We start from the raw sequence: 12,815 nt of genomic DNA, 5'->3' as shown, positions 1-12,815 counted from the left end.
GAATGTTCTTAGCCCCTGAGCCATCCCCTCTGGGCAACTGTTAAAACAGAGTTATGCTCTAAGTAGAAGAGAACTTGCTGAAGACACAGTTTTGCCTTGCAGCTTCGAGAACTGCAAAGAATCTGAGATCTCACTCTGACTGCAAGTGAACCGAGCATCCTGACCTGCAACAATTTCCTGCATGCTGGCTAAGACTCGAGACCCCCAAGTCAGACAGAACACAGTTTCTTTCTCAGAGTGCTGCTCATATCCAGACGATCACCATTTTCTCAGCCAGTTCCCTGAGTTCCAGTTCCCGCGGGATGCTGTGCTGAGGGCCGGTGATGCCCGCACACGTGGGGGCTGTATGGCAGGAGAGAAGCTCCAATGTAGGAAACCCGAATCTTTTCTGATAGGCTGCCAACCTGCTCTCTGCCCTGGCACGAGACATCATCTTTATTGTATTAGACAAAGCTGCCGTTTGCTTTGGAATGAGACACCACCTCCGTCTGCTAAGGCTGTCCACTTTGCAAATATCCTTAAGAGGATGGTCTGGAACAAAATCCATGGAAGCCACTGTTGGCTATGATTTCCCTGTTCTCACATACAAGACCGGAGCAGGCCTGAGGGCCAGAATTTAGCAGTGACCAAGTGTGTCTGTTTATGAGTTGACAGAGTTTCCAGACCAGCTGAGGGATTATTGCTGAACGGACCCAAGAGGAGACAGGCGGCTCCTCCCTGAGCCCTCGCAGGCCCGCGTTAGGGACGCCCGCCCTGAGAAGTCCCTGGCAGCGCTTAGTGAGGCTCTCACTCAAAATGTCCAAAGTAGGTGCTGCACAAGCCACCTAAACACAACCAAACAAACAAAAATACACAAGCTTAGGGTCACTCTGTCAGTATCCAGGAAATTTCTCAATTGAAACATAAGGATATTTTAGAAATTTAACAATAAACATGGGGTGAGTGTTGATTGAGAAGGGGTACTGGGAAACTTTCTGAGGTGAGAGACGGGTTTGAAAGCTTGATAGGGAAGTGGTTTACTTGGCTGTGTCATTTGTCAAAACTTGTGTCCTTCTACTCTTCAGACCTGTACCTTTCACTATATGTAAATTATGCATCGATTTTAAAAAAACATAGTCAGCTCTCACTCTCAAAACTCTCCCTTACTCAGGGCCCGTGAACTTACCAGGGGTAGTCCACATTTCTTGCTTACTTACATGCTTATTTTTTTTCCTACACATTTTATAAAGTTAATACCTGCTTCTCTGTCATTTTGTACCTATTAATGCTTCTGCTGGGTTGAATGCAATGGCAGCTAGTGATGGAGAAACTCAACCTGGTTAAATAAATTGCTTTTTCAAAAAAAACCCAGCTCAGCACAGTTCCTGGCCTGCAGTGAGTGATCACTATGAGTTTCCTGAAACAAACGACTCAAAAGTGCAGAGGAAAATCGGTGAATGGAGGTCGCACATATAGAACAAAACCGGAGGTCCAGCATGTTTTGGACGTACTAGTGTATTTTCATTACCTACTGCGTTTAAAAGTCATTGTGCAGCTAACCCCAAACGCTAGAGGTAAATAAACAGGAGCCCTGTGTCTCGTTTTCCATTAGGTAAAATGTTGATTCTAAATGGTGGTGAGAGTCCCTCCTCCTTACCTGGATACGTCCTTTGTTCCGACTATAGAGGAGGGAGGAGGGATGAAGAACAACAAACACAGGACACTGAAGGTCAGGGTCACAGATGACAGACAGAGCAACGTTTGTGAACCCCGTCCTTGGGGTAATGGATTTAGCAGTTAGCACACCCGTCCTCTTTCCTTCTTATTCTAAACTCTCAGTCATGTCAAGCAGTCTTCCCTGGACGTGTCACTAACATGGGGGTTGGTAGACTGTGTCACCAGGAATACCTGTCACCCAAGTATCCTAGGATTCCAGAGCTTCCGAGTTTAAAATACAGCACGTCAGGTTTTGCTAACCCAGACCTCTGACGGCTGCAGCAGGAGTGCCAGCCCTGATGGCGTTTCTATCCAGTATTCCTCCCGCTCACCATGTACCCCTGGGGGTTCCTTACGAACCTGCCTGTCTGCCCCCAACCCCGGGCTCTGCACAACTTCGCCTCCCACAGTGTCTCAAAGCATCACCCCACCCTCACTGCGCTGTGGCCATCGGCAGACCCCTGATGTCCTTGTCAAGGCTCCCGCCTCCTCACACTCTCGGAGCTGGTCATCTCTGAGCAGCCTCTGCTATGTGGGTGTCCACACCACAGGGGCCGGAAGAGCTCCCTTCCCACCTTCTGGCTGTTTCTGGGCCTAAAGCATAAAGTCCTCAGGGAAACAGCTCTGTCAGATACTACGCCCTTTCCTCATCAAGTCCCCAAGCTAGTCACGTGTCAGGGATAAGGGACAGATGCCACGCTTCCCTCTCCACTGGCCCCCTGTCTCATACAATTCACACAACACCCCCACTTCTCTCCCTCCTGCCCCCACCAAAAGCCACTCAGAGCATCAGTCACGCAAACACACTCCCCAAAGATCCCTGACTGATCAGCCAATAAGCCAACTAACTCCCCGGCGGGCACAGCTGGGACCCCGGCTGCACCTGGGGCTCTGGGTGTCTCCCACAGCAGAGCTGGGGAGGCTGTCTACTCTCATCAGAGAAAACAGTTTCCTGGTTTGCTTTGCTGGAAGGCAAACAAATCAAACATAACCTCAGAGAACTTGGAAGGTGGCCTCTTTCTGGGTGCCACCCCTACACAATCCAAATTATGATTTGTTGAAATTCAAAAGGCATCAAAGTCATCTGAGACCTAGGAGTCTCACCAGAACTCACAGAACATACGTTTGACTCCAATCCCTATTCCATCCCTTACAGGAAGTAGGCTCTCATCACCCCCATTTTATCGACGAGGAGCTGAGGTTACGTGAAAGAATAAGGCTCCTACCGTTAAAAAGTGCGGAATCAGGTTTGAACCCAGGAGATCGGAAAGACAGCCTGAGTTTTTAGCCATTCTACTGCTCTGGTTCATAGGAGGAGCCTGACAGCCAGGGTATGGGAAGAGGAAATGAACAAGATGCTGAGGTTCAAGCTCATCAGAGGCCTGTATGCAAACCACCTCCCCTGCCTAACCCAAAAGAGAGAAGGTGGTGTGCGGAAGGACGGATGGACCAGGCAGGCATTCGCTGGGACACTGTGACATCCACACTCTCAGAAGAATGAAAGGGTTTAATTCTGCTCAGTCCAACATCTGATTGAAAGTACAGCAGATGACTGAACACGTGCAATTAATTTGATTTAAGGCTTGTGTGGTTTTGGCTCTTAAAAGACGCTGGACGCAGAAGAGCTTTACTGAGATGCCCGAGAAGAGCTATGCCCAGGAGACAGTGACTAGAGCACGCAGAGCACTGCACGTGTGTCTACAGCGTGAGATGCAGCCTGCGTCCTCCTCCTGCCGAAGGCATCCTCTGTGACCGGGAGCAGGGAAGAGGGAACGGGGAAGGACCTGGTCCAGCAACATCCGATGGCTCGTATCTGTATGCGCATCATCTCCCCCAGGAAAGAAGTCAAAGGATGTTGATAAAACTAATTGTTCTCCTTTCCTTCCATGATGCTCCGCAGATGAACAAGGCAAAGGGCATTTCAAGAAGCGGGAAGAACCCCTGCAGGTTTGGAGAAAGGAAAGTCGGGGGGGGAGCCATGCTTGCAGAATGACGGGAGTCTGGTGAGGTTGGTGGGACCTGACGGATGTGAACTGAGTCAGGAAGGTGAGGAAACTCAATTTGTATGTGTGTGTGAGAGGCGGTAAACACTTCAGGGTAAGAAATAGGTTTCCCGGACTTGGTCTCGATCAAACTCACAATGTCTGTGTAATAGAATCTCTCCAGTCCAGTTCTACATAATAGTCACAAGCAGTGTCCCCAACAAGTAGTGTCCCCAACTTTTATTACGTGTATTACACTTAATAAAATAGGAGCACGCTAACATCAACTAATGAAGGCCTGTCCTGAGACGTTCCTGCCCTTTATAAAGTTCGTGTCTCCTTACAGCCCTCAAAGTCCTGACATGAACCAACTAAATTGGCCAATAACGTGCCCATTTTCGCACAGAACTTCCAAGACATACAGTTAAGGGCTGAATTATGTTCCCCTAAATTCTTACTTTGAAGTCCTAACCCCCAGTTCCTCAGAATGTGCCTGTATTCAGAGAGGTCATTAAGCCGGGGTGGGGGGGCCTAATGCCACATGGCCGGTACCCAGGCAGGAACGGATGGTGACACAGGGAGGCTGTGGCATCTTCAAGCCGGGAGAGAGGCCTCGGGACGAAACCAGCCCTGCCCACAGCTAGGTCCCAGACTTCCAGCCTCCAGGACTGGGAGGAAATACCTTTCTGCTGTTTCATCCCCAGGCTGTTGTTCCTCTCAGACCAAGACAGATACGGTTTCCCAGCCACACACCAGGACTCCAGGAGGCCTGTGTTGTGCAGGGCCTGCGTTAATAAGGCAACTCTCTCACACCAAAGTGATTCCTATTCCGCTCACTCGAGGTGACAGAGGGGAGCAGTGAGCTGCCCTCTTCCCTGTGTCCTCCAACCAAACATAATCCCACAAGGGAGCAGGAGGAGGCAGGAATGTGGCTGGAGAAGACCCCCCGGTAAAGAAAGGGTCCTCTGAAGGAACAGACGACACTGCTGGGTGCAGGGATGAGGGCCTTTGTGGACTCTGTGCTCAGACCTGCCTCAAGACACTGTCATAAGCATTGCTTCTTATGAAGGGCATGTGGGGAGAAGGAAGAGGCACCTGTCCCTGGAGGGACGTCCTTCCTGCTCATATGGCCTCAGCGGACCCTGGTAGGACAGCACACGGCCAGGGGTGGTGGGTTTCTTACCTGCTCCTGGGCCACCACGCCCCGTGGTCCCTACAGCCAGCAGCGTGGCCCACTCACCCATTTTATCCCAAACAAACACTAAGGCAGGACGGCAGCCTGCTGTGTGAGAAGGCTCAGAAGGTCAAGGCTCGTTCTGAAGGTCGCTCCATTTAGCCCTTCTCTTCTGCCTTTGTTTCTCACTGCAGCCCAGAAAGGCTGCCCAGTGGTGATTTTTGTTGATTTATTTAAATCGCACCCTGCCTTTTGGCCTGGAGTAGCCTGCGGAACTCAGGCACAGCCGTGCCCGGCCACTAAGCCGGCTGATGAGATCAGATTAATTGGGGCACGAGGCTTCTGATCCCCAACCTCTATGGACTTTTTTGTGGGTTTTCAAGCTCTCTCCCAGCAAGTCCCGTGTCTGTGGGACGTACCACGTCTTCAGCGCATACACATTTGAAAGGAGCAGATGAAAGCCGCTTCTCTGAGTCGGCCTAATTGGAGAGAATTGCGGTTTAGGGGTGAGGGGTGGGCCTAGTAAGTAAGAGGGAGAGGGGAGCAGGAGGGAGGGGGTGGGCAGAAGGACACGGGCTCTTTTTGATGAAAATGTGGGCCTCCCCACAGTCATCCCTCTTCAGCTGCTGCCTCACAGATGGACCCTTTAATTGAATTTTCCTATGGGCCTGGGGGAGGGGGCCGTTTCAGGCCAGGAGAGCAATTGAAGTGAATCCGACGGCTTCGGCCTCTTCTCATGGGGAGCCGAAGGGGCAGGTGGGGTGGTTGTCAGCCTCAGTGTTTTCATCCTATGCCCGCCATCCGCTTCTCCTTTTCAATTCACCTGATTTTTTTTTTTTCTTGAAAATCTCCACTCTGGGTTATCTTGCTACACTCTGGTCTTAGTCATCAGAGTACGCTTGGAGAAAGATGACTTAGAAAGGTCAGATTTGTTTGATTCCACTGGATTCAGCAACACTTGACGGAGCACCTGCTCCAAGCGTGCCTGGGCCTGGGTTCCGCTTGGAAGAAGATCGTGGCAAAGTCAATGCCTCCTTCTGAGAATTTATCGTCGATCAGGAGGAATACTTAAAAAAAGAAAAAGAAAGAAAAGAAAGAAGAAGAAGAACAAAACAACAGATAAACAGAACCAGCTGAAGCATCACAGAAGCCAGCGTGAAGGTCTCCACTGAGTAGGTGAGGGGCCAAGATGGAGGGCAAGACAACCAGAACAAGTCCCTGGAGGTCAGCGGCACTGCGGGACATTTAACGTGGACCATAGCCTGTAGATTGGCTGGTAAAAAAAAAAAATGCATATATACCAGAGGGGAAATTGGGGGAGGTAGAGGGATAAACAGGGAGTTTGGGGTTTGGAGACACTAACTACTATATATAAAATAGATACACAACAAGGTCCTACCGTATAGCACAGTAATACAGTAATGCCTTGTAATAGCCTATAATGAAAAATAATATGAAAAGAAATATATATATATGGAATGGAATCACTATGCTGTACACCAGAAATTAACACAACATTATAAACCAACTATGCTTCAATGTAAAAGAATGCATATATAGAAGGCAGAGCACCTCCCCACCCAGGGAGTACTCAGGGGAAAACCGTGGTGTGTGCCTGTGATCAGGACTCTGCTGAGAGGACTGCAGATGTCAGAGGTCCAAGTGCAATTCCAGGACTGCCACGAGGAAGCCGACTATCTGCCTGCCCACAACTTCAGTCATCTTCTCAGACCTTCATGAAATAAGGAAACTGGTGGTGGAGAGGGGAGGCAAGTTTGTCAGGGCAAAAACCAAAGGAGGAAGGTAACTGGTCCATTCATTCATTGGAGTTTGCTAAGCTTGTCCACCCTATTTTGGATTCTTTGTTAAAGTCTGGAGATACAGGGTCCAGTGTCACATGGCCCTTGAGGCTTAGAGAAGGAAAAATCTTTGTGGTGCACATAGTTATAATAAGTAGGATTTTATAGCAAGAAAATGTATTCGTTGCAATTCAGGAAATAGTACTGAAAGCATATGGCAGGTGAAGGAAGAGCATGAACTGCCTGTGGGAAACAGCTCTCCCCAGAAACAGCATTCTAGGCTAAGTGGCAAGTCCATAAATTCTTCATCTCAGCCCTTCATGAGGCATGGTGGTCCCACTTGGCACAGTGGTCAGTCTCAGGTGCTCAGGGGAGAGTGACCAAAGCTTTTAGGGAAGATGGGTGACCAGGAGAGATGGGCCCAGAGCCGTGCCTCAAGAGAGGAAGAGGATTTGCATGGAAAGAGAAGGAAGGCTGCTCTGGTGGCCAAGGAGCAGAGGTGGTGATGAGGATGGATAAAGCGGGTGGCTAGCCTACGTGGGCAGAAGGATCACATCCTTGTGAGATGGTGTTTAGGTGCGTGAGATGGAACCATCAAGGCAGGTCCTCACTTGCATGGGGAATTTAGCTGTTCCTTAAGAAAACAACAGAACCGAAACAAATTAACTTTTCCACATTCCCACTATGGCCAGTTACTTTCCTACTGATGATTTATCATTGCTGTCATCACCTTCATCTTCATCACTGAATCCTCACATGACTACTGGGAAGTGGCTAATATCTATCTTAGAGGGAAGGAAATTCAGGTTCCAACAGTGTAAGTCTCTCACCCCGGGTCACCCTGGTGACTGGTGTGGGGTGGGACTCTGTCTTCTGCAGCTGCCTCCCTGGACCGGAGCAGAACAAGGCCATGACCAACATGCTCTCAGACTCCCCTCAGGCGAGGGAGGTACTTTTCCCATCGTCAAGACATGCCTCGGCAAAGGCTGGCTCGACGCCCCGACTGAGAACACCCAGGTGGCCCTGGAGACATCCCAACCCGAGGCACCAGACAGAAGTGCCTGGGTGTGTGGTGACCAGTGGGAAGGTGGACAAAGCCCTCCGAAGAGCACTCAGGCCACTCTTTTAGCAAACAGGCCGCATCCCAGACACTCCTCCAAGGCCAGCCTCTCCTGATCTTCCCTAATCACAGGACCACCTGAGGGTCTATGATGCCACCTGCTGTGTTAGGCACTTTGCGTTCATCATTCCAATTAATTCTCATGCCGACCCATGAAAGTAAGAATTATGACTCTTGTTTTATACGTTAGGAAATGGCGGCTCTGAGAAGGGGTTGAGCTGTGGATCAAAAGCCAGTTCGGACCCCAGTGACTACTCTTTCCCCTCGGCAACCCCGCCCTTAGAGCCGTACCCTCACCCCCATGTCTGCCAAAGTCTTAAGAGTTCAAACTCAATAAACATCTTTTCAGAGATCAGTTCATGCCAGCCACTGCGGTCACCTAGCTTGCCTCCTCTATTTAAGAAACAAGAACAAAAACTCTTCAATGACTGCAGGGATTCATATGGAGCTACACACGCAATGGCGACAGCTGGTGTGAAGGCACACTGGATGGCCGCATTCCGGAGTGGGCTGGCTCCAGCGGCCTGCGCAGCCACTGGGAGGAGGAATGATCACCTACCGAGGGTCGCCAACTGCCATCACACAGTAACGCTTGGAAACTGATCACTGATGGTAAGTAAGCTAACATTTGTTGATCGCTGTGTGCCAGCCACTGGGCTAAGAACTTCCCATGCATGGTGGCACAAGATTTCAAAGCAGTTTCTCAGCCTTGGCACTACTGACATTTTGTGCCAGATCATTCATTCCCGAGGGGCTGTCCGGTGCGTGGAAGATGCCCAGTGGCAGCCCTGGCCTCTCCCCTCTAGGTCCCAGTAGCATACCGTCTCCCAGTTACGACAACCAAAACTGTCTCCAGACATGGCCAGATGTCTCCTGGGTAACAAAACTGCCCCCAGCCGAGGACCACTGTTTTAAGGTATAAACTGATGTGCCTCTGAACTGACACAGTGGGACACGTGCCTCTAGTTCAGGCTAGCGCGGAGTCTGAAGGCAACTCCCGTCAGCTTGGACTTAGGTCATCCCGGGCCGTTCTGCACATCTGCCCATCTGGGAAACAGGGTCATGCCTGCAAGTTGACCCTTCATAAAGCCGACGTGTAACAATATGAGTCCCACTAATGAAAGACCCGAAATAGAACAAATGGGCCCCTAACTCCTGGACCTTGGGTTTCCTGAGTTGATTTGCTTGGGAACAGCTGGTAGTGGACATAAAACCCTGGGGGAACCCTTCTCCAATCCTGCTTGGATGTTAATTAGATGTGAAGTCTTGTGAAGTGATTTAACCTCTCTAAGCTCAGTTTTCTTGTCTGTAAAATCAGGGCAACGGGAAGGCACTTCCGTCACACGGGTTCTTAGGAGGATCAAACAGGACGTTAAATACAAAGTTCCTACTCCTGTGCAGGCACACAGTAGGCCTCACAAATCAAAACTGTCTTTGTCTTCACCCTTTTCTCCCCAAGACAGAGAAAGGATTTTATTTGGAACAAAAGCAGTGGGAGTGTACAACGAATTCCATCGAACAGAGCCTGTGTTATGAATGGGGGCTGTATTTCCTTCCAGGCGAGCCGTTCGGGCTTGGCATAATGCAGCTCCTTTGTGCACCTCCACGTCGTCTCTCTGACCGTGCGCACAGACCTGTTGGATCAAGACCGCTGTCGGAGACCTCACGGAAAAAGGCATGGGCCCCTCTGCAGGTGTCTGCCGTCCAATAAGCTTGTCAGCAAAGGCTTTCCTGCGCCCGGCTCGTCTGTCAGACGTACAGGTGTGCCTGGGCTCCGCTTACACTCTGGAGCCAGGGTCATGGCTGTTAGAACGGAGGAGTCTTCCCCCAGGGATGGAAGCTTTTATCAACCTGAATAATAACCTGCTGCAGCCTGGAGCCCACGGAGGTCGATGAATAGGTTTCTCTTTGCCCTGCATCTGGAAACCACAAGCCCGATCAGCAGCATGGCTCAGATTGCTATATTCTCTGGGGAATCGGGTCGGGGAGGCTCCCCGTAAAGCTGTAGGTCACGGGGTAAAAAGAACCAAGGAAGTGAGTGCTTTCACCTGTCTTAGAAGGTATGACTAATTAAACAAAGCCTAGGTTAAGCCAGGGCTGGAAACCCACTCTTGGTTTGCCTCTGCCCTTCCAGTCTCCTCCCTCAGGCCTGCATTTCCCTGCATTATCTCCAGAGACAAAGAGAGAGTGAGAGACAGACAGACACAGAGACATACACAGAGAATGTGGAGTAAACGAAGATGCTGCTTAAATCTGAAAATCTTTCTACTATTTGCAAATGAGAAAAATCACTTTGATGGGAGAGGAAGGTAAAGTTTGGGCAAAATGGAATTTGGCGTGTAATTCAGATTTCATGCATTCACTTCCTTGTTCTCTCTCCACATCAGCAGGGCCCTCTAAGAGTAGCTATAAAGTGCTGTGCGTCTAGCAGCTTCCCTCTGCTGGGGTTTGGGGTGGGGGCGTTAGCTGTTTGGGTGATCTCTCCAGGAGCCATGGAAGAAGAACCCCGGTGCCAGCCGGCTGGCCCCAGCCAGGCTGGGGTCTTGCTATGTGACGCGTGTGAAAATGGCATGACATGAACACAGACTCAGCTGGGCTATGAGGACAAAACTTCCGATAGCCATGTGACAAAGTCATGCTGATGCCTTTTGGGATCGGAGGATGGGGAAGTATTTCAAAGGTAAAAGTTGAAAAGAACAGCTATTGTATTCCCTAAGAAAACGATGGCTCTACCCAGAACCCAGCTGAATACCATCTAACGATTAACAGCAGACTCCAGAGTCAGCCCCGGTTTCAAACCCCAACCAGCCCACTAGCTGCGTGAGCACTCAGTCAGGCTTCTTACCCATTCTGTGCCTCGGTTTTCACCTCCGTCAGGTGCCTCTGTGAGTTCCTGGGGATGCTATAACAAGTTAGCACACATTCGGTGTCTTAAAACAACAGAAACTTATTCTCTCACAGTTCTGGAGGCTGGAAGTCCAAGGTCAACCTGTCAGCGGGGCCATGCTCCCCCTGAGGGCTCTAAGGGAAGATCCTTCCTTGCTTCTTCCGGCTTCTGATGTCTGCCAGCAATGCTTGGTGTTTCTTGGCTGTAGGCTCATCACTGAGTCTCCATCTCTGTCATCACGTCGCTTTCTCCCTGTGCCTGTATCCTAATCTCCTCTTCATAAGGACCACTTTGTAACACCCACCCTGATCTAGTATGATCCCATCTTAACCAACTACATCTACAAAGCCCCTATTTCCAAGCCAAGTCACATTCACAGGCACCTGAGGTTAGAACTTCAACACATCTTTCTGGGAAACACAATTCAGCCTGCCGCAGTACTTCGTGGGGTTGTTCTGAGGATTAAATGAGATAATGTGCAAAGAGCATAAGCAGTGCTCGGCACACAGCAACACAGACTATTAGCACTATTTCTTCATTTACAACAAGCTTGTAAGTGTGGGCATTACTGTCCTTCTTTGATAGGAGAGGAAACCCGGACTGAAGGGCAGGGAAACTGGCCTAAGGACACCCAGCTAACGAGGGGTGGAGTCAGAACCCATGTACTTCCTTTAGCCCATTTTCCCACACTCCGTCTAGAATGACTTCGTTTTACAGCATAATCTAGTTCCCTCCTACCTTCCTTAAAAGGCTCGCTTTCCAACCCTTGGGTTCATCTCTCAGATTGCGTTCACTGATCTAGGACCTGAAATGTAGAATGGCCCAGCTGCAACAGTACTGAGCCTTGCCTTTAACACCCGTGTCACAAGTCCTTCATCGTGCTAAGTACCACGCTGGCTTTGAGAAGCAAGGACCACGCTGGGCTTAGGACACCAGAGCAGACCATGACATTCCATCACTTCCAGAGCCTGCTGATGACATACGTCCATAGACAAATTTGCAGTGTGGTAGATACTAAGTGATTTAACAAATATCAACACATTTAATCCCCCTGACACCTCTGCGGAGGAGGTACCAGTTTACCCACTAGCGTATGTGGGCACAGAGAGGCCACGATCTCAGAGCTGGAACAGGCCAGGACGGCCTGGAGCTGGGACTTGACGGGGGACTCTGTGCTCTTCTGTGCAGTGTCCCATGTGAAATGGGTGCATTTGAACTTTCCTTGGACATTAAGATTATCTTTAACTTTTTGACATTACAGACAATGCTGCAGCAAACGTTCTTAAGCTAAATCTTTGTGCACACCCTGAACTGTTTTCCTTCCAGGAGAGTGGCTGTGTCAAAGAGTAGGCATGCTATCAAGGCTTTGGTACATAACGTCCAATTGCAAGAACGAGGGAAGGAGTTCTCAGGAAAAGAAAATGTGATCAGCAAAAGCATGAAATGGAAAAGCATCGCATATGTCTGGAATATGGCAAATACTCCAATCTGAACGGAATGTCAAGTGTGTGAAGGCGAGAGGCTGAAGGGCTCCCTCTATAGTGGTCTGCAGCCAGCCTGTGGAGAGCTTCAAATGCCTTACTGTGGAATGTAGATTCTGTTAAGCAGCACTCAAAAACCAGCATCCGTTTCTGAACTGGGGAGTGAAATAATCAGGTTCTGTCTAAAATAATTTCAAAAATAACTTCCTCTCTCTTCTGAAAGGGGAGTCATTTATTACCATTCAGTGCAGATGGATTGAGGGAGGAGGTTAGGAAGTAGTATATATACTTTTCTTAATTTTTTAACATGGTGCATTCTTGAAACCACCTATTTTAACATATAGAAAAATATGGGAATAATACAAAGAATAATATAATAGATTAATAATATATAACAATTCTGTATTATATATTTTATATTATGTATTTATGTGTAACCTATTATATAAAATATATTTGATATACAATTACATATTTTTACATATAATAATATATCATAAAGAATAATATAAAGGGTAACCACTCATTTGACTCTGGAATTTATCTTCCTCATACACTTTTTTTATACTTTTATTATGTATATAAGTATATACGAGCAATAGATAATGGTTTGTTGCCTATTTTTAAATTTCGTTCAAATAGAGACATACTCTGTATTTTACCAAAATTTGATTCTT

The sequence above is a fragment of the Vicugna pacos genome, chromosome 20, assembly GCF_048564905.1.
Source record: "Vicugna pacos chromosome 20, VicPac4, whole genome shotgun sequence".
Taxonomy (NCBI): Eukaryota; Metazoa; Chordata; class Mammalia; order Artiodactyla; family Camelidae; genus Vicugna; species Vicugna pacos.
The sequence above is the reverse complement of the archived record's forward strand: the minus strand, read 5'-3'. Positions refer to the sequence as shown.